This window comes from Callorhinus ursinus, unplaced genomic scaffold (genome assembly GCF_003265705.2).
Source record: "Callorhinus ursinus isolate GAN/ISIS: 27379988/994484 unplaced genomic scaffold, GSC_fseal_2.0 scaffold10, whole genome shotgun sequence".
NCBI lineage: Eukaryota > Metazoa > Chordata > Mammalia > Carnivora > Otariidae > Callorhinus > Callorhinus ursinus.
This window is the reverse complement of record NW_027397072.1, coordinates 23,370,539-23,393,018: the sequence shown is the minus strand read 5'-3', so window position 1 is coordinate 23,393,018 and position 22,480 is coordinate 23,370,539. Positions and strand designations below refer to the sequence as shown.

General features: G+C 52.2%; 1 long non-coding RNA gene and 1 pseudogene across 1 annotated transcript; one reads left to right on the top strand and one right to left on the bottom strand.

Moving 5' to 3' along the window:
- Positions 1-628: 628 nt before the first annotated feature.
- On the bottom strand, positions 629-18,146 carry LOC141373563 (uncharacterized). Its single transcript, XR_012379676.1, has 3 exons — positions 17,659-18,146; positions 11,397-11,745; positions 629-812 (listed from the first exon to the last, which is right to left on the bottom strand). It is a non-coding gene; the product is annotated as an uncharacterized lncRNA (long non-coding RNA).
- On the top strand, positions 9,057-9,579 carry LOC112820890 (large ribosomal subunit protein uL23 pseudogene; annotated as a pseudogene).
- Positions 18,147-22,480: the final 4,334 nt, after the last annotated feature.

Here is a 22,480-nt window from a genome sequence, read left to right as displayed (position 1 = left end):
CCCCTGCCAGTCTCTGCCCCAGGATCTCGGGCACAGTGTGGTTCACCCTGTGCTGAAGGCCTCTCAGACCACGGGGCTGGCTCTCCTGATGGGCTGGGACTGGGCTGTATGGAGGTGGCTGTTCTGGAAAGAACCATCAGGCCAGGTGTCAAGGAAACTCCACAGCCCAACAAGAGCTGGGGGTGGGAATTGGGGGGGGCAGGAGGCAGAAGGTGGAAGGGCTGATAGGGCACTTGGTTAGGGGTGGGGGCCTGCCTTCTCCTCCTTGACCTACCCACACTAGCCTTGAGAACTCAAGCACAACGCTCAGGCCTCGGTGTCCCCGGAGGGGCCAGAAGGCTTGCGACCCACAAAGAGCCTACTTTTCACCATCCTGGCCTGGCCACTGCCCCCATGCAGCACTCTGCCCTGCGATTGCAATCAGACACAGGATTGGCCTCCGGCGGGGCACACTCTTCTCATTTAGACAAAACCCTGGCCCCGGCCCGGATGACTGCTCTCCAGCCGTGGACTATTAAAAGTGCTTGGGTGTCCAACAGACTTGGGCCTGGTTGCAGGTCTGACATTGGTAGGTGTGTGATGCTGGGCACGTCATTTAACTTCTCTAAGCCTCAGGTGACTCACCTGCAAAAGGTAGTAAGAGTATCCATTTCTTAAGGCCAGTGTGACGTTTCAAGGCAATAAAGAACAGAAAGCGCACAGCTCAGCGCCCGGCGCCCAGGCGAGCTATGCTCCCAGTGGAGGAGACTCCAAGCAGCACCAGCATGGCCCTTCAGCCCCAGCTCAGCCTCCTCTGTTGTGGGAGTTCTTGCCTGCAGGAGAAAGACAGAGACGGGCTTGAACATGCACTGTGGTCCACACTGTCCGCACAGTGGAATCTTCTATGAGACAGTGACCATCCATGGATGTAGGCAGCCATGGATGCCTCAGTGCCAACAGTTTCAACCTTTTAAAGATTCATTCATTCATTCATTCATTTATTCATTATTCCCAAATTACAACTGTTGTCCTGACATAATTATTAACCTCCTCCTTTCACTCTTGAAGTGTCCCAGTTTGGTTGATAAATTATATGATCACCCAACTTACTGCGGCAGATCCTGTGCCAGGCACTGGGGACTGGGAGAGGATGATGTACCCAGCCCCTCCCCTCCAGGGCTTCCCTCCAAGGAGGCACAGGGATGCAGTGTGAGAAGGAGGGGCTGGGGGTGCTGCTGTGTGGCCAACCAGTGTCCCCCTGCCCCTTAAGAACCTAGCAAGAAACGGGGCGCCTGGGTGGCTCAGTTGGTTGCGTGTCCAACTCTTGGTTTCGGCTCAGGTCATGATCTCAGGGTTGCGGGATTGAGCCCCATATTGGGCTCTGTGCTCAGCGGGGAGTCTGCTTGAGATTCTTTCTCTCCCTCTGCCCCTCCCCCCACTGGTGCGTGCACCCTCTCTCTCTCTCAATAAATAAATAAGTAAATAAATAAACAAATAAATAAAATCTTTTTTTAAAAAAGAACCTACAAAGAAGCATACTTTGATTTATCTACCCTTTTTGGGTTTATTTAGTTTTACTTATTTATAAACCAACCTCTTGGGGTCAATTCTTGCCATACATTTTCCACCTGATACATGAGGTAGTGGTCTTTTTATTCGTCATAATATTATTTTTCTCCAGCCTCAGAAGCTGCCTTCTATTCAAATATTTGTGGTATTTTTTAAAAAAGAGTTACAAATATCCCATCTGTTCTATGATCCTATAAACATCAATTTTCCAGAAACAGAGTCCTAATTTATTTTTTCATTCTCATGGAAAAGTACGTGACGGGAGAATAGCAGTGATACAGAGGCATACTCTGAATGGCCAGCCCCTCCTTACTTATGCCAAAACACAACCCGACAGTTCATGAAACGGGGGAATGGGGGGAGTCTTAGGAAAAAGGAAAGGAGGGGCAAAAGGAAATGGAAGAGGCAGTTGGCCAGGGCTCGTGGCTGGAGCAGTCCCCTTTGGGCTCCTGCCTGATCGTCTGCGTTGGGTTGGAGGAGGGTGATTGCCCTCCCCAAGGGATGGTAGGCAGCCAGGCATGAGCGTGTGGGCGAGGGTGGTGCCCCCTCCACACCCATGCCAGGACCAGAGATGCCTTGGTATGTGGCCAAAACCTTCTGCCAGGTTCCACACCCCATGCGAAACATCTGCCCCCTTCCCCCACCTGTGTCCTCGCAGGCCCCCCTCCGTTACTGGAGAGCACGACAGTCCCTCGTCTACAACGGTCTCTGTGTCTGTCCAACCCTAGGTGCCCCACAGGAGCTGCACCTGTTGCACCTTTCATCTGGGGACAGAGCTCGGGATTCTACCTCACCATTGCCCAGGAGTCATAACTGGGTGAAAATCATGACAATACACAGGTCCTGGGGGAGTGCTGCCTTATTTAGATGTGCCACCCCCAGAGAAGGAAGAAAAGGAAGGAGGGGGAGGAGCTGCGAAGCTGACAGGAGCGAAAGGAGAAGAAGAAGGCATGGGTGATTCTGAGAATTGAGGGTAGCTAGTGATGTCATCACGGGCAGGGTTTCACCCAGGTCAGTGGGTGGGGGCAAAGCATGGTGACTGGGGCCCTGTGACTCAGTTATGAGCCTGGCCCCTGTATCCAGAAGTCATTCATTGAGTAACTCATTAATTCTGTCAACACATGTTTATTGAGCTGTTATTATGTCCCAGACCCTGGACTAGGCAGCAGGGAGGGAGAGAGCCGGCAGGGAGGGAAGTTCCCCTGCAGAGTGTAGGTGTGCAGGGGATGGAGTGGGGTGGGGGGGGGGGAAGCCCCCTTTAGAGGGGGGGGCCCGGGGGAAGGGGCCGGGGGGGGGAAGGGGGGGGGGGGGAAGGGACGTCCGGGATAAGTTCTCGTGGGAGGAGAGTAGGCAGGAGCCAGACAGAGGGAGGGGAAGGAGGAAGGGGTAGGGAGTTTCAGGCAGAGGAAGGAGATCCGTGCTTGAAGGCACGGAGGGTGGGAGGGGAGGTTTGGGGAACTGTATGTAGTTCCTGAGAGAGTGAGGGAGAGGTGGGGAGAAAGGAGCTTGAGAAGGTAAGGGTGGCAGGTCCTAAAGGAGCTCAGAGGCTACTTACAGGCGGTGAGGCCCCCTGGAGGGGAAAGCCCGGGACAGTGTGGTCAGATCCCCCCTTGGGAGAGGAGACTCTTCATGGGGTTAAGCAAGTGGCTGATAGACCGATGCCGGGTTTGCTCAAGAGACAGGACGGGGTTGAGTGACAGAGCTCTAGAGGGTTCTGGCCGGGGCTGGAGGCGCACACATCACTCACATCACCCTCCAGCGACCCGCAGAGGTCGACCCAACGGCCCCCAGCGGACGGAGGGAAAGCAGCAGAGCCAGAAGCAGAAGCCAGGGCCCTCTGAGCTGCCAAAGCCAGCCAGCACGAGGCCTCCTAAGGGCCTCCCGCTCGAGCTCACCTTCCACGCTATTTAGCAGCTCCTCCTCGGCCATAGCCAGTGGCACAGGGTGCCCCTGAAAACGGGCAGGCTTCACTGTGAAGTGGGGCCCACCCAGCCTGGGTCCGCTCAGCCATGCCCTCTCTGATCCCACTGCAGGTCCAGCAGCCCCGGCTTCCTGAGTCAAGGGCTGGGCAGCTCCTAGCTGTGTGCTGTCTCCCTGCCTCCAACCCCCATAATCTGGGTGAAGCTCCTGGGGCTCCCTCCGGAGGGAATTGAAGCCAGGTCCTCCTTGTAGGCCACAGCCCACCAAGATGACCCTCCCCCCTGGAATTCTCTTGTACAAATAGGAGCCCCGGGCGAGAACCATGAGGATGGGCCCCTGGATACCAGGAGATGGCTTCTGTGTGAGCAATAGCAGTGTCCCCCTCGTTCAGACCCACGGCAGTTCCTGCTTGCACAGAAGGAAGGAAAGACCATTTCCACCTGGCCCAAGGTGCCAACATTGCCAATTATTTCCTCGCCGGCAATAAATCCCCAAATATATTTTTGCTTCCCCCTCTAACGTTTAACCTTGGGTATATTTCAAAGGAAACGCCACTCTGCCTGCTTCTGATTCATACCCGCTGAGCTCATCAAAACCAGAATTATTTGGTAATAGCTGTTGGGTTTACTGGATGTCCTCTGGGATCTGTAAAAATCTCTGTTCCTCAGAAACAGGAAGTTTCGACAGGAGGACAGAGGCTGGTTACGAAAATCAAAATTTGAATTCTCTCTGCCTATTGGAGAGGCTCGGCGTTCATGGAATTTCCTTCCTTCAGCCCATCGACGCACACGGATTCGGTGCCTACTGTGTGCAGCAGCTAGGACTCCAACGGCGATTTTTTAAAAGGGGACTCTGAATTCATTTGAAGGGCTTCCATAACAGGCTGGATGGCTTAAACACGGATATTTATTTTCTCACAGTTCTGGGGAGAGACGTCCAAGATCAAGGGGTCTGCAGGGTTGGGTTTTTTTGTTTATTCGTTTTTTGAAGGCCTGCAGGTGGCTGCCTTCTCCCTGTGTCTTCTCGTGGTCTTCCCTAGGTGTGCGTCTGTGCCCTCATCTCCTCTCCTTGTAAGGACACCGGTCCCACTGGATTGGGGCCCCTATGACCTCGTTTCAACTTAATTACTGCTTTAAAGACCCTATCTCCAAATTCAGTCACATTAGGACTTCAGCATATGAATTGGGGGAAGGGGAACACAATTCAGCTGATAAGAGGCTCTGATCTCAAAAAGTCATCCTCCCATGACAGTGTCCCTTTGATCTCTGTCTGAGGTTAGCATCCGAGGTGAGGTGGTTTAGGATGTAATCCCCAGGCTGTTGTAGGCTTACTGAAGGCAGGATGATTCAGTGCACTGAGCACTGAGCTGTCCGGATCTGGATTCAAAGTTTGCTTCCTTCACTCACAAGTTGGGTGATGTTGCCCCAGTTATACCACCTCTGAGATCTCTGTTTCCTTGTTTGTGTAGTGAGGATAATACTACCTGCCTCAGGAGGAATTTTTGTGAAGAACCTAAAATGTCATTCGTGTGAAAACAGAGCACCATGTCCAGGAGCATAGTAGGTGCTCACGAAATGGAAGCTTCTTTTCCAGGTGTGTTCTCTGCAGGGTTTCTTCTTCCAGGGCATGAAGTCCGTGTTACAAGCATTCTCTGGCCAGGGGTGTGCGCCAGGAGATGGAAGAAACTCAGGCCCGGGGTGCCTGACCCCCATCACTCCCTTGGAATACATCGCCCACCTAAGGCAGCCAAGCCTCAGAGCTAGAGGAGGGCAAAATGGTCCGGGATTGAACCTCCCCAGGAACACCCACTGCCGGCACCTCTGTGAGAGCGGGCTGTGAGAAAGCCGGAGGACAACTGTCCGGGCCAGGCTAAGCACAGCTGTGGAAAGCAGATGTTGCAGAAAAAAACAAGTCCAAAGGCTGGCAAAGCCCTCTGGTCACAGGAAGCCCTCCCCGTCCAGAGGTGTAGTTCTGGACTAGTCAAGGCGTCTGGGTTCTACCCCCATCCCTGATACTTCCCAGGGCTGGGACATTAGCGCTCACCTGACCTCTCTGAGCTTCAAGGCCCTCATAGGGACACATGAAACAACACATCAGACAAATGTGAGTTCGTAGATGATTAGTAAGTCCCAGAGCCACCGTACCAGCATCCCTCCTCTGGGCTACCACCACACTTTCTCAGCTGCTTGGGGCTAAAAGGGGAAGTCCCTGTCACTCTGGTTTCTAGTTTCCTTAAACCTCCAGCATTTACACACACGTAGCCTCCCCCCACATGAAAGCAGATTAAGGATGCATCCCTCCTCAAAAAGAGGAGCCTTCCCAGATTTGGAGTAAGAGTGATGAGGGCTCATCTGGGCCCCATTGCCTCTCAGACATCTCCCGCCCCCACCTAGGAGCCCTCCCCCCCCCCCCCCCCCCCCGAATTACTCACACTCCTGGAAACATGACTGATGACTTCGGGGTGAGTAAGAGGCGGCACACGTCATGGCCAACTGTGGGCAGGGTGAGTGAGTTCAATGCTCCTTAGAGCCAGGCCCCTCGGACATGTGCTAAGAGTCTGCTCTGGGGGAAGGGGGGCGTGGGACCCTAGAGAGGAGCTAAGCTTTACTTAGCAATGAGCTAGAAGTCCTCTGACCATTCCCCCCTATTCCAACCCCCAAGTGATGATGGCCTTGTCAGCTGGGGGGGGGGGTGACGGGAACTGCCCCAGCGCCTCTCTGGGGGGCCTGGACAGTGGGGGCAGGGGCTCTCACGGAGCTCCAGGACACTTGTGTTTCTCTCACCCGAGCACCCCTGGCCTCGCCCCAGCACAGCATGGCTCAGGGCAACCCTGAACTTGGCAGCCCAGCCTCGACAGCTTTGAAAGGGCCCCAATCCAGGGCCCGACCTGCAGGGTGCGTGTGTGCGGAGGGTGTGTGTGTTTACACTCTCCTGTACACCCTAATCTGTGGTGCCAGACAAGCAAATATTTTTGGTCTGTTTTCCATTTCCCATGTGTCCCATTTCTGAGCACTTGGCAGAAATGGGATCACAGCAAAGGCGTGTATCTATTCAATGCATTTTGAAATGCCTGTTTTGGGGCACCTGGGTGGCTCAGTTGGTTGGGCGGCTGCCTTCGGCTCAGGTCATGATCCTGGAGTCCCGGGGTCGAGTCCCGCATCGGGCTCCCTGCTTGGAGGAGAGTCTGCTTCTCCCTCTGACCTTCCCCCCTCTTGTGCTCTCTCTCTCTCATTCTCTCTCAAACAAATAAATAAATAAAATCTTAAAAAAAAAAAAAAGATCGAAATGCCTATTTTTACGTTCTCGGCGTTCAGGTGCAGGTTGAACGTGCTAATATAAGCACGACAGCACACAAACTGGACTGTCCTGGCACTTAATAAATAGGGCCGAAGCATCCAGTTCCCCATACCCCATGTGGGCGTGGTCAGGACACGATGGCACGCAGAGTAATGCAGGGACGCAGAAGCCTGAGGCAGCCCCACCTCAGTGTCCTCTGCAACCAGGACAAGACAGTGTCCTCACTCTGAGCCTCCGCCCCCCAGACAGTCACTCCTGTGTGGGGAACAGGCCTCACCCCTGGGCTTTGCTCCATGAGGATACTGAGGTGTTGCTGGGGACCCACCATGATGTCCTTTGAAATGCTCAAGACAAGAGCCATGCCTTAAATGTAAGGACTTCATTAAGGTGTTTCAGGACATATGGTGGCCTTGGTGGATAACTCTGGAGCACATATGGTGAGGATGACTTGTTTGATGAAGTCTGAGATCCTAAATGCTGGGGCTGGAACACAAGTGAGGCACGCTGCCCGACTGGTCACACCCTGCCCCGATCCCTCCCAGGCAGTCTTCTCCATTAGAAAGGATGGGTCCTCTACCCAACCCCCTCCCCACTCTTTATTAACATTAGACTTAGTCATTTATTTATTTTTTAAAAGATTGTATTTATTTAGAGAGAGAGCTGGGTGGAGGGGCAGGGGGGGAGGGAGAGAGAATCTCAAGCAGACTCCGTGCTGAGTGCAGAGATCGGGCCGGCCTCAGGGTGGGGCAGGGCTCGATCTCAGGACCCTGAGATCATGACCTGAGCCGAAATCAAGAGTCTGGACGCTTCACCCACTGAGCCACCCAGGTGCCCCATCATTAGACTTAGTCATTTAAATGTAGTTTGTTAGAAGATCCATATATAAAGCCAAAATACGTCTTCAGCAGTAAACTCAGAGACGTTTAAGAGAGATTTCTTTCTTTTCCCGTAACTCAGCTGAGACACCTTTGCCGCCAGAGTGGCAGAACATTAATCACAGTCGATTCAGGACCCCTCCTCCTTAGCATCATGACTGATTTTCTGGAGGTTTACAGAGAGCCAAGGCACTCGGGTGACTTTCCTCAAGGCCACCTGGCCAAGCCTCTGCTGGGACGGCCATTGTTTCACCTGCAGCTTTAGGCCACAGGGAGGGCCCAGCATTCATTCTGCTGCTCCTGGGCCATCAGAGATGGGGGGGGGGGGCTCTGCTACCCCATGCCTCCCTGAGGTCTCCATGGCTCCTGAGATCCTGACCCCAGATTTAGGAGTGCGTAGTTGCTCTAATTCCTTCTACACTGCCTAGGGGATTTTTCTCTGGTTTTAGAAGTGCTGTTAACTGGAATTAGAGGGCGGGAAGGAAGGGGTGGTGCTCTCTAGCATGCTGTTTTCCCCAAACTTTATGTCTCTATTCCCCTAAGGACTTAGGTTTTCAAAACCAAAGCCAGAAAGCCCCCCCCTCCCTTTTTTTCCTGCTCTGCATCTTGGGATTACACTCATGTGCCTTTGGCAATCAGCAAATGATTGCTTGAGTGGTGTAAAGAACAAAGCATAAATACTGGAGGGAACGGGTTGGTATTTCATTTTTTTTTTAAAGATCTTATTTATTTATTTGACAGAGAGAGAGAGAGAGCAGGAACACAAGCAGAGGGAGTGGGAGAGGGAGAAGCAGGCTTCCCCCGAGCAGGGAGCCGATGTGGGACTTGATCCCAGGCCCCTGGGATCATGACCTGAGCCAAAGGCAGACGCTTAACTGACGGAGCCACCCAGGCACCCTGGGTTGGTATTTCAAATACTTGCTACCTCATAGAGGATTTTCACTACCTGATTTCCGGCTTGCAGTAAGGCTACAGTAAGCAAGATCGTGCCGTATTGGCGTAAGAATGGACAATGGGATCAAGGAAGAGTCCAGGAATAGACCCACACACATGTGGTCAACTGATTATCAACAAAGACATCAAGGTCATTTGATGGGGAAAAGAAAGTCTTTTTAATTTTACATGATGCCAAAACAACTGGATGTTCATATATTTAAAAATGAGCATTGACCCTTAACTCTCAACATACTCAAAAATTATTTTGAAGTGGATTACAGACCTAAACACACAACCTAAAACTATATAGCTTCTAAAAGGGAACAGAGGATAAATTTTTCATGACCTCGCAGAAGGCAAAGTTTTCTTGAACAGGTCACAAAATCACAAACTATTAAAAAAACTGATACATTGAACTTCATCAAAAAATTTTTTTAAAATCAAAAGACACTGTTAAAAAAACAGAGAAGCCAGCCTTTTACGAAGATGGTGCCAAAGGCTAAGAAGGAAGCCCCTGCCCCTCCCAAAGCCGAAGCCAAAGCAAAGGCTTTGAAGGCCAAGAAAGCGGTGCTGAAAGGCGTCCACAGTCACAAAAAAAATAAGATCCACATGTCACCTACATTCTGACAACCCAAGACACTGCGTCTGCGGAGGCAGCCCAAATATCCTCGAAAGAGCGCCCCCAGGAGAAACAAGTTTGATCACTATGCCATCATCAAGTTCCCCCTGACCGCTGAGTCAGCCATGAAGAAAATAGAAGACAACAACACACTTGTGTTCATTGTGGATGCCAAGGCCAATAAGCACCAGATCAAACAGGCTGTGAAGAAGCTCTACGACATTGACGTGGCTAAGGTCAACACCTGGATCAGGCCTGATGGAAAGAAGAAGGCATATGTTCGACTGGCTCCTGACTATGATGCTTTGGATGTTGCCAACAAAATTGGAATCATCTAAACTGAGTCCAGCTGGCTAAATCTAAATATAAATTTTTTCACCAAAAAAAAAACAACAAAAAAACAGACAAGCCAGTCTGCAAAGAAATATTGACAAAATTCTGGTATCCAGAATATATAAAGAATACCAATAAATCAATAACAAAAAGACAAAAAAAAAATTGAAAGAGAGCAAAAGACTTGACCAGACATGTCACAAAAGATTATGAGTGGGCAATAACCAAATGAAAATTGCTCAACATCTTTGTGTTAGGAAATGTGCAATAACATTTCACACCCACTGGAATGACTAAACTTAAAAAAGAGCAACAATACCAAATGCTGGTGAGGACATGGAGCAACTGGAACTCAATCATTGTTGGTGGGAGCATAAAATGGTACAACATTTTGGAAAACTGTTCAGCAGTTTCTTATAAAGTGAAGTATACACCTACCTTATTATTTACCAATTCCATTCCTAACTATCCAAGAAACATGAAAACACATATTCACAAGAAAAATCGTCCAAAAATGTTCCCCGCAGGTTTATTCATAATAGCAGAAAAACTAGAAACAACCCAAATGTCCATCTGTAGATGGGTACATAAACAAATTATGTTATCTTCATATAATGGAATAATACTCAGCAATGGAAATGAATTAAACTATTACTGGATGCTACATGGCTGAATCTCAATATGTTGAAAGAAAGAGAAGCACAAAGGAGTACATATAGGATGAATCCATTTTTATGAAGATCTAGAACAGGCAAAACCAATTCATGATGATAGAAATCAGAACATTGGTTGCCTTGGGATGGGGGTGGGGAGACTGACAGAAAAGTTCTGGGGATCTAATGTTCGGGAAATCATCATCACATGGTGACTATGATTATAGTTAAGACCGAAGAATAAAAAAAGGGAAATACGGCAACTTTGTGGGTGACAGGAATATGCTGTATCTTGATTGGAGATATGGTTACACAGGTGTATGCATCTGTCAAAACTCATTAGATTTTACACTTAAGATCTATGCATCTCACTGTATATAGAATATACCTCAATAAAAAACAAAAAACAGTTGCCATGGGCTGGGGAGAGGGGAAGTGAGGAGTTGTGCTTAATGGGTATGGAGTTTCAGTTTTGCAAAATGAAAAATTATGGAGATCGGTTGTACAACAATGTGAATATACTTACACTGCTGAACTGTACATTTAAAAATGGTTAATAAGGCAAATTTTATGTTACGTGTATTTTACTATAAAAACAAACCATTTATGCTACCACAAACAACCTAACAAACCTTATTCGCGAAGATTCGAACACCAACAGCCTAATTTCTTCGTGTAACATTTATGTGGTCTCTTGAAACAGAAGAGGCAAGGTAAATTGTAGGTTATATTTGGCCCCAGTACAGTACAACAGGAAATAAAACACACAAGTATTGCTGTGATCCTGCTCTCGGGGCCCCCACTCCCCGGCTGTCTGAGTGTTGGCGGGTAGTGTCCCTCAGCAGTGTGCTGGCTTTCTAGGTTGCACCATGATGAGTTTTGAAGGGAACTTTTCAGATGCTGGTACAGCTTGTACTACTGGGGGAAAGAAGTTCCAGGAGGACTTCCTGATAAATTTCATCCTAAAGAGGCTGGTTTCTTGTGTACCTCTGTATTGGATCTTTTCCACCCTTTCCCTCCCCCACTCGCACCCCAGTCCCTCCCCACTCCCTGCGCCCAGACACCACCTCACACAGTCAAGGAGTGTTGGCCAAGGTGACTGGGCTCCTCCCACATCCCACCCTCTGGGGCCTGCAGGCCTGCTCAGTGATGGGGCTGGCCTGTGGGGACCCCGAGCCCTGTAGCACTGGGATCCATGTTTGCCATGTGACATACTTGCCATCGTCCCCGACAAGGATACTGGGTCCAGCCCATCCTCCCCTCTGTCCCAGGCAGAGGACGAGGTCGTTCTGCAAGTCTGGCCACAATGCCCAGCATCCTGCTCACTTTGCAGACATTCAGGAGAACGTGGGGTTGGGGGAGGGGGTCTTGAATTTTCCAGAGGTTGTGACCTTGCTCTCTACTTCCATCACAGCAACACCTGTGCACTCAGCGTGACTCTTCTCCTCCCGCCCCAGCCCGGTGTCATGGTGGCAGGCATGGGAGGTGGTGCCGGTGGGATGGAGAAGTGAGTGAGCACCACCGTGGACACGAAGGCTCTCTGTAGGGCGGCCTGGCTCTGCGGCTGAGGAACATTGTGGACCCTTTTAATTTCAGTCTCTGCCCACCTTGGGGACAGAGAGAGATGGAGCTGGGAGGTTCAGGAGGTGTCTCCCATGAACCCATTTTCTGAGAACGGGGCCCCGCAAGCCTAGCCAGAACCCTAGAGGTTTGCTCATACCAAGAGAAGGCCCTGCCTCAGGGCTGCGTCAGGTGTGGAGGGGCCCAAGGAAGGAAGAAGGTGAGGGGCATGATGAGCGCCTGCACTGGGAGGCCTCAGCCCACTAGCCTGGACTCCACAGATTATACCCTACGTGGTCTAGGCCAAGTCTATCATCTGTTTAAAAAAAAAAAAAAGAAGTGTGTAGTGCAGGAACTAGCTCAGGGCTTTCTACACGGAGTTCCTCAGCACTGGCTGGGACTAGCCTCTGGCTCTGCCTGCTCGGGAACCAGCCTGAGGCAGGGCTGAGGGCCCCAGGGGGCTGAGGAGAGCCGCTCCCCCACACGTGGCTGACGTCCAGTCCCGCTGTGTGGCTGCGGAGTGATGCAGTCGGTGGAATGGGGGTGGAGCAGCTGTGGGGCCCCGATGGGAGGAAGGCAAACAGCAAGGGCACCCTTGAGAAGCAGCGAGTCATGAATCATGCCGTTCATTAACTTGCTTGAACTAATTAGGAGGCAAGTATGAGGGCCACGGCGCCGGACAATTTGTTAAATCCCCGTTTTTATAGTCCCCACCACCCCTGCTTACGGGGCCCCCACCTCCTCCTCGGTCCTGAGTGCCCCGGGGGCGAGTACATGCTTTGGGGGCACTTGGAGTGGACAGCTGCCTGGTGGGAGAGGGAAAGAGGGTTGGCATGCCACACGCCACGTGTGTGTTAAAGCTTTCGCAATGGTTATATCATCTGGTCCTCAATACCCTGGGAGGGGGTACTCATCATTCCCATTTTGGAGATGGGGAAACTGAGGCTCAGAACGGGGAGTGGACCTGCCCAAGTTCTCCAACTAAATTAGACATAGTCTCTGCCCCCCTCACTGCACTGAAGGCAGTCTTACAAGTAAGACTGAAGATACTTCTAGATTTTCTATTCTGACCCCTCCAGTTATGGCTGTCACCTGCCCTAACAATTACCCGCCTGGTCCTTCAGACAACCCCCTTTCCTTGCTGGAGATGGAAACTCCCTCCACAGAGACAGATTTCCAGGGCTTGGCTGAAGAGTGCTCCCCAGAAGAGGGAAGGTGGGATTTTCATCTTTTTGAAATAAATGTGAAAAATAGAGGTAAGAACAGCAAATACAGTGCATTGCACAGAGAGATGGAAGGATGCGCTTAAAATGTCCTAGAGCCTGAGGGAGCCATTAGGTCTGGAGTACAGGGACTGAGGAAGGGGTGGTGGGGGACAGGGGAGAGGTAGCATTTTATGCCACAGGCATTTTCAGCCGGGGCGATGGTGTCCAGCCGCTGCCCGGTGTCAGGGGGGCAGCTCAGCAGGGTCTGGGGCTCCGAAGAGAGATCTGGGCTGGAGCCAGCTGGGAAGTCGTGCTGACAAGAGCTCCGCCAAGGAAGGTTTGATCTCGGCCCCTCAGAGCCCTCCACAGTGAGCTACAAAGCTGTTTGATGAAGGAAATTTCAGCAGGTGCGCCCGCTGGGGCCTGGGTGCTTGTGATACGGCAAAGAGAGTCCAGGGGAACAACCTTGCTTCTGGGCTGCACCCCGTGCCCCACAGAAGTCTGGGGGTTCCAGATTCTCACCCTGGGCTGCTAGACCCAGCGGCATCCACCTGAGATTCCAGAGCTCGTTTTGCCCACCACAGCTCCGCAGGCCGGCCTGCCCTTGTCTGCCCCGCAGCCTTCCCACCAAGGCCTCTGATTCCCCAAGCCCACTTCAAAACTGGAGGCCTCCCAGGGAATAGCAGGAGCTGGAAGGCAAAACGGCAAGGTGCACACAGAGGTAATTCAGCTGCGGTTCTCCGTGCACCCACTCCCACGCGCCCACCAAACTAACCATGCGCCGAAAGGCACAGGAGACCGGCATCTTGAAAGCAGCCAAGTGTCCCCTGAAGATGCTCAATGGCAAACGGACAGCAACTTGAGTCCACCTGGCTGTTCCTTGGAGGCCTGATTTGGTCCAGAAGTCCATGCGCTGTGGGAGAACTTGCCCTGAGCGGGGAAACCTGGCAGCCCCAGGCAGCCCTCGCTCGGGACAGGGCAGCTGAGCCACGGTTGTGTTTGCACACGGAGAGCCAGAGGTGTGGGGGATGGCCAAGGCGTGAGGCCCGCCTGCCCATGATTCCCCGGGGACCACAGAAGCCCCTTGCTTTTGAAAATCCCAGGGAAGGGGTAAGCTGTGGGAGACAAGAACCCAGCTACGGTTTTGGCACTCTACCATCTCTGTAATGGGCTGGAAACCTTACAAACTTGCATCCCACCTTTCCTAATACAATAGATTTGGGGATTAAAAAGTGTTAGCGTGATGTCTTTTAAATATTTAGAAATATTCTCCATCCCTGCCACCAAAGATGAGTATTTGTTTTTTAAAAAATAAGCACTTGGCAAAGGGTGCCCCTCACACAGGTGAGTGTTGTGCAAGCCAGCCCGCCCACCGGCTGTGGGTGGGGACCTGCCTACAGCTGTCACCCAGCTCCTAACAACTCCTCGGGGCACACCCTGCTCATTAGGCCCCAGCCACGCCCAGCCGCCCAGACTCCCGGTTGAACCGGACTGCCAGGAGCGGGCGGTGCCTCCTTGAACCCTGAACAGAACAATGGGCTGTGAGGAGTTAACACAGCCCGAGAGCTGGGTGCTGGAGCTCAGGGGCTCGCTCAGCTATGCCTAGGATGGGCCCATGGGGCCTCCACACTGGCCAGGCTCCCATCTCCCTTGGGGCCAGGGAGCAGCAAGCGCCCCCAGAGGGAGCCAGGCAGAGCTCTAGGCAGTAAAAATAGACATGTGTTTAGAGGCTGCCTCCTCAGTGGAGGGCTGAGCCTGCAGACATTATCTCACTCCTGCTCAATGTCCCCCCAGGCAGGTAAGGGATGGGACTTGTTCCTACTTTATAGCTGGGGAGACCAAGCAGAGAGGATGGGCAGGCAGAGAGAGGTGGCCGCCTTGGTGCAGCCTAGCCCGCCCAGGATGTGGCCCCACCTGCGCAGGTGCCCCTGCGGGTCCATCTTCCTGCCCCCCTGAGTTAGGTGCTGCCCCCTAGAGGTAGGGATGTGCCCCCTGAAACAGGCTGACTACCCACCCCCAGCCTCACCTCAGCTTGCACCCCCCAGATAACCCAGACCTGGCTCCCCTTCCTCCAAGATGCCCCCACCCCCACCCCCACCCCACCCCTGCTTGTTTGCAGCCTGGTCGCCCTCAGGACACAGTGTGGCATGAGGAAGGACGGGGCTGCCCAGCCCAGCCCCGCCTGGGAAGTACATCTCCCGGGTGCTTCTGCTAACTCAGGATAAACCGGATTGGGGTTAGGCAAGTGGCAACATGCTGCTATTTGTGGAGGCTCCTGGACTTCATGCTCCCTCCCATGACAGCGGGAGCGGGGAGGACGGCAGCCATCTCTGCCCAGTCACACACTCAGCCCTGCCGGGGAGCCCGGATGGAGTCACAAGGCCACAGGCTGGAGGCACAGAGTCTGCATGGAGCCTCGGAAGCTGCCAGGAGAGAGCCCTGGCCTGGGACATAGGAAACCCCAACACAACAAACACAGAAAACCCAACCCAGCCACTACCCGCCTGGGGCAGCCTTCCCCTCCTCGGGCTTCCTCTGTCCAATGAAGGGGTTGGATTAAAGGAGATCCTCTCACTTCATAATCCCTCCACTGTCATTAGGCTGTGTTCCCTGACTCTCTGGCCCTCCAGTGCTTCTCTCAATAAAACCCATTCAAGATGGGGAATTAGAATTAACCTCTGTCTAAATTAAAGGCCAGGCAGGGAGTGATGGCGGAGGCTGGGCAGGTGCAGCTCTGGGCAGGCAGCCCTGGGGCCTTCTGAGAAGAGTGGAGAGACAACTACAAGCCGAGGGACACGGCGTTGCACCTCCTGCCCAGTCCCAACCCCAAACCTTGACTTTGTGAGGCTTACCCACTCTCCCCAGGTCTCCAAAGCCTGGGCTAAGGCACTTGGGCCAGAGTCCTCCCTGGAGATGTGAGCACAGGCTCCGCAGGGGTCATGCGGAATGGGGGCCATGAGCCCTCAGTAGAGAGCCCCTCGAGGTGCCAAGGGCCAGCCACAGGGACTGAGGAGGAGTCAGAAGTCCTCTTAAAACCACCTCTGCTCCGGACATTCCTCCACTAGGAAGGTCCAGACCAAAGAACCTCCAGGTTCTGGAAGCCCTTTTACCTACCCCTTGAATTGGCTAATTGTTTGTAGAGTGTGTTTTGGTTGACAAAGCATTTTTCTAGATGTGATGTCCTTTGATCCTCAGAGCAACACAATGAGATATTTTCCGATTTTACAGAAGACAAAACAAAAGCTCAGAATTTAAGCAACTTGCTTAAAGGATCCCAACCCAGAAGTGGAAGATTCGGGACTGGGAGCCTGGTGGTCAAGTTCCAAGAACAGTGCTCTTTCTAGGATACCATGTCCTTCTCTCCAGGCCCTAGGGACCCAGAAACACTCCACTGGGACTCAGACAATAGGCTGAGGCTCTCCCAGCTAGCAAGGGCATGTGTCTGCTATGTGTCTGCAGTCCAAAGGGCCTAGAGAACCACCCTACTGCTGCCCCGGGCCCATGCCCGGGTCCCTAGAGAAGGACAGTGATGCAGGTTCTCTCTAGCAGGTCTGAAACTCAGGGAAAACCTTCCCTGAGGCTTGAAAGGATTGGATTTTCCTCCTGCTAAACCCCGTGATGTTCTTTCTTAGAGGAAGTGACCCAGTACCTGCCTTCAAATCTCTGAAAAGCCACGAGGAACAAGGAATGGCCATCTTCTGTGGGGACCGTGGACAGAAGGATCAGGAAACAGATGGAACACAGTGTAAGGAAGGACCACATAAAAGATGAACTCTCAGGCCATGAGAACTGCCTGGGGATGTGACTGGCTGCTCTGTAAGGTGGTAAGGTCCCCGTCATTGGAGGAGTTCACACGAAGACTAAGTAACCATTCTGCCCTGAAAATGTTACATAGGAAACTCAACCCCTAGAATGCTAAGTGGGAAGAATGGACTACGTGATATTGACACTTCTTCATACCAAGAGCCTGTGACAAAGTGGGAATTATTTCAGATTCTATTTGCACCTCAGACTCTCACCTATGAGCACCATATTGGATCAAGACAGAGTTTTTGCTGAGTGTCTCTATTACCTGCTGTGACAGACTGGGATGGAATGGAGGGAAGGAGTCAAGAAGCAGGGATGGGGGTGAGTATGGTAGCCCCCAAACCACAGCAAGGTCTGACATGGGAAGGTTCTTCTGGAGCTCCATGCTCTGAGGGCTGAGTGTGTTGAGGCCATTGTTATTTGCCCTCCCTAGAGGTAACTGGGGCATTCCCATTGATTTGGGCAGCTAGCCACAGATCTGCTTAAGCCCATGGCAGCTGTCCCCTTTGCCACAGTGACCAAAATGAGCTATCAGGCCAGGTCAAGATAAGCCCCACCTTGGCCATGCGTGTTGGCCAGCTACCTATGTCCAGGAGATAGCTGGCTGAGTCATGGGCCATTTCTTAGCAGCTGGCCTGGATCTTTCACATTGAGGAAGAGCTTGGGACACCTGAGTACCTGGAATCTGGAATGTGGAATTGCAGGTGGAGAGATTTGGCACTAGCATCCCAGGACTATTCATGGGATACCCCAAACTACAAAATTGTCTGCCACAGTGCCCTGAGGGTTACGAGACACCAGACCATCCCCCTCCTCTAGAAAGTCTCCCAGGATTGTGCTCAGTTGATGAATAGAAGCAGTATCCCTTCCCCTTCCCACCCCCACCATCGTCTATGGACACCCACCTCCTGCTTGGTATTTGTTTTTTTCCCTAGAGGCATGTACTGCCAACATAGAGAAGTTAGGGGATGGGGGCACCCAGGCTTGGCCCAGCCTGGCCCATGTTCTTCTAGGAGTCCTGGGAGCTGCTCCTACTCATTCCTTCAATCAGTCAATGCTTACTGAGCACCCATGCACCTGCAAACCAAAAAGAACAATCACCTCATAGAAAAATGGGCAAAGTATATGAACAGGCAATTCCCAGGCCTGGCCTTGCCACTGATTTGCTGGGTAAATCTGGGCAAGTAACTTAGCCATTCTGTGACTGTTCCCTTCTCTGTCAAATTAGGATAATAATGGTTCCAATTCACTGGGTTACTGTGGAAAGTGAATGAGATCATCCACACGTTATGGGTGGAATTGTGTCCCTCACAAATTCAGATGTTGAAGCCTAAGCCCCAGTCCCTCAGAATTTCAATTTATTTGGAGATAGAGCCTTACAGCGGTGAGTAAGTTAAAATGAGGCCCTTAGGGTAGGGCCCTAATCCAATCTGACTGTATCCTTGAAAAAGAGGAGGAGACAAAAAGACAGGCACACAGAGAGACCATGTGAAACGGTGACAGGAAGACGGCCATCTGCCAGCCAAGGAGAGAGGCTTCAGGGAAAGTAACCCTGTGAGCACCCTGAACTTGGACTCCCAGCCTCCGGAACTGTGAGAAAATACATTTCTTTGTGTAAGCGCCCCCCAAGCCGCCCTAGCCGACTAATACAGCACCTCAAGCACTAGAACAGCATCTGGCATGTAGCACATACTCAGTAAGTACTAATTACTCCCATAAATATTATTGTTTATCTCAGCTGTACACATAGCACTTTAATTTCCCATTGCCGCTGTAACAAATGACCACAAACTTTTTGGCTCACGATAGCACACATGTATTATCTTATAGTTCTGTAGGTCAAAAATCCCACTGGGCTAAAATCAAGGGTTCTGCAGAGCTGCATTCCTTCTGGAGGCTCCAGAGAAGAATCCATTTCCTTGCCTTCTCCAGCTTCTAGAAGACACCTGCCTTCCTTGTCTAGGTCCTTTTCCTCCACTTTAAAGCCAACGGTGTAGCATCTTCAAATCTATCTTTCTTTTGACCCTCCTGCCTCCCTGTTATACAGACCCTTATAATTACATGCAGACCACCCAGATGACCCAGGATAACCTTCTTGTCTCAAGGTTCTTAACTTAATCACTTCTGCAAAGTCCCTTTTACCATAAAAGTTCACATATTCATAGATCTGGGGGATTCAAACATGTACATCTTTGGGAGAAGGGGCATCATTCTGCCTACCACACAATCTATCATTAAGTGACAAAGGAAGCCACAGAATAATGCATAATAGGTTAATTTCATTTATGTAAGAAGATACTAAATCAATGTAGACAGAAACTCAAAAAACTATTAACTGTGAGATTTTTCTGGGGAGGGACTTGGGGCTTGGACATTTTGGGTATTGTTTTCTTTTTTTTACAGTATGCGCATATTCATGAATTACTTGTGGGATTTTTAGAAATTTTAAATAATTCAAAGAAAACAGGAAGAGATGTGTCCTCATCCTTGTGGAGCTGGGTCTAGAGACATCAGACAAATCAACAGCATCCAAAACCTCTCAGTAAGTGCTCTGAGAAGTGTGAGCAGAGCACGGTGGCAGCTGGGTCGGGGGCCCCTCACTGCCTGAAGTGACACCTTTGCTGAGTTCCGAAGAAAGAGAAGGAGTTCCCCAGGTCGAGAGGAGGGAGAGGAGTGTCGCCACGACAACGGGCCTAAAGGGGCGTGACTCGGCTGAGTCCAGGCCCATGGAGAGGCGATGGGCAGTAGGCAAGGAAGCTCGCACCTGCTGAGCCCCTAGCTGCTGGGTCCTGTGCTGAGTGGTGTTGTGGGCATGTCCTCATTGGGTGGAAGGGAACCAAGGCTGTGTACGTTGATGGAAGAGAGGGTCTGGACTGGATGAGAAAGGTCACGGGAGAAGGTGGCAGGCGGCTGGGAAGGGTCTGCTCCTGGAGCGGCTGATGCAGGCAAGGAGGGGTGAAGAAGGGGACAGGGAGGGCCAGCACCGGAGGCAATACCTTCCCTCACCCCACACCCCACTTCTGGGTGCCCCATTCACATCCTCAGCCCCCAGGCAGGTGTGGGTTGCAGGTCAAGCTCTCAGGCAGCCTCTCTAGGGCTGAGGGTACTTCCAGGCCTCACCCCAGACCTGCTGACTCAGGGCTGACTCTAGGTCTCCATGTGGTGCCCGAGGCAGCTGGCCACAGACCTGGCCCGGGTCATCCTGGCAGCAAGATGATCACACTAAACCATTCCTCGCAGTCCTTTGGGGCTGCTCTAACAAAATGTCACAGGTAGGTGGCTTATGAACAACAGACTTTCTTTCTCACATTTCTGGAGGCTGGAAGTCTGAGATCAGGGTGCCAGCACGATCGGATGAGGGTCCCTCTCTGGGTTGCAGACTGCTGACTCCTTATTGTGTCTTCACATGTGGAAGGGGGGCGACGGGGATCTCTGGGGCCCCTTTTATAAAGGCACAAATCCCATTCATGACCTAATCACCTCCCAACGGCCCCACTTCCTAATACCACACCTTGGGACTTAGACTTCCACATACGAATGGGGGGGGCACCAACATTCAGATCACAGCACCCCTGAAGGGTTCCCAAGTGGGGATGAGGCTGGATCTGCGGACAGAGGGGTCTCAACCTGTGGCCTTCTACCCTGTGTGCTTGTCCTGACTCGCAGAGCGAACACAGCCATGTCCTGAGGATGTCACTGCAGACATGACAGAAGGCACCCATCAGCGGCAGAGGGAAGAGGTGATGGCGTGCGTGGGATCAAATGAGGTGGTGGCCAGGGAGACGCTGGCCCAGATGATGGGCTCAAAGTTCTGCTCTGCCAGTTTCAAGCTGTGTGACCCTGAACATGTTACTTAACCTTTCTGGGTTTCAATCTCCCCATCTCTACAGTAGAGTAATGATAGTATGACTGTCTATTAAAGTGCTTGGAACAGCAGGAGCATAGGGAGGCCTGCTGCTTAAGTGCTAGTGGTCATTCCTGTGGACTCCCCATGATGTCCCAGCTGGGCCTAGCAGCAAAGGGCCCCTTTGGGGTCTCTGCGCTACCATGTCTCTACCCTCAACCAGCCACTCGCTCACACCTGCTCCTGGGGACCAGGGGGTGACCCTGGGAAGGGAAAGGAGTGTTGGCTCGGGAGGTGGGGAATGTCAGTAGCCATGGGCCCTAGGGGGGGTGGGGTGGGGGTTCCAGAGCAGCGGAGACGCCAGCGGTGAGGTTTGCCCAGGGCAAAGACTGTGGGTCAGCACATGGCTGACTTTGGGGTGTCAGAGACATCCTTACGGGAGCCAGAGGTGTCTGTTATTATCTCTAGAGCTGTTGTGAACATTACCAAATAGAATTATTTTTAAGCCACTTTAACCAGACAGAAGATCTGTATGCCAGGCAGCACTTTTGAGAAGGCGGGCATAAGTGTCACCCAGTCAGGGAAACGCTGAGGAGTCTGGGTCCCCTCGGGGAGGTCTCTGGCTTTGGAATATATTAAAGTCACTCAAGGAGAGGAGAGGTGTGTTGATCCCTCGGAGCCCAGCTACCTCCCACAGGGGGCCCAGCTCATGCACGAAGCGAAGAGTAGAGCCTCAGTCCAGAGGAGCTCAACAAAACCATCCTGGTTTGTAAATCAGTGGCGGAGCTGGGAAAACCTGTGGTTTTCTAATTCCATTGCCCGATGGGAGTGAGGGGCATCATTCGGGTGTGAAGTGCAGGCTCTCAGTTCACCCATGGGTTAGGGATTCTTAGAAAAGGTTTGACCAAGACGGGGGTGGAAATGATTGCAGAGGAAGCTGCCGCAAACTGGCTATGTAGCCTTGAATGATTTGCTTCTCTCTGGGCTCCCCCTCCCTCGTGCTGTAATAAAGCAGGACGACTGCATTAATCATGACGCGGGGCTCACTACGTCTGAGTCACCTTGTGTGCATTATCTCACAGAAGCCTTCCAACAACCCTGGGCAGTAGGTATCTGAATCCTCAGTTTGCAGATGAAAAATGGGAGTTCAGGGAGGTTAAGTAACTTGCCCCTGGCCATTCAGCTAATGAGAGACCCAGCGCGGGGCAGAAAGCCTTGAAAGGCCACTAAGGCCATGCCGGATCCCTCCAGGTCAGCTCTGCACTCCATCTTCTGCATGAAAAATCAGGGGAAGCCACCTGGGTGTCGTTGTGCTCCACCTCAGCGCTGGCCAGAGGGGCCATGAGGGCCAGGCTCTGTGCCAGGAGGGCCCCGGCCCACCACCAGCGCCCCCCGCCCCCAACCCGGAGCGTGAGGGGCAGAGGCGAAAGCCCCAGCACCTTCACAACATGCACACTCTGTTCTGTCCTCACAGGCCCGAGAAAGGGACTGCCTTGAGTTTACCCTGAGCTCCTCTTTCCAAGAGCTCACACATACCCTTTACATGCGCGGCTTCTCACTCCTCCACGTAAGATAGTGATCATCTCCATGGAAACCTCTCCACAGGCCCTTCCAGCCAGGGCTCAGGACCACCTCAGGCAGGGGATGTCATCACCATCATCATCATCTTCACAGTCCACCGAAGCAGAGAGGTGGCCAAGGGGCCGGGGCTGCAGTGTCCCTCATAGCTCTGCAAAGACCAGCTGGGTGGCCTTGGACAAGTCACCCATCTGTCAGCCTGAGCTTCCCCATCTAGAGCCCGGGGCCGGTTAGAAGGACTAAGTGCAGAGTGGACAGGCAGAGCGAGCACTCAACAATGAGAGCTTTTTGTTTTTTTCCCCAGG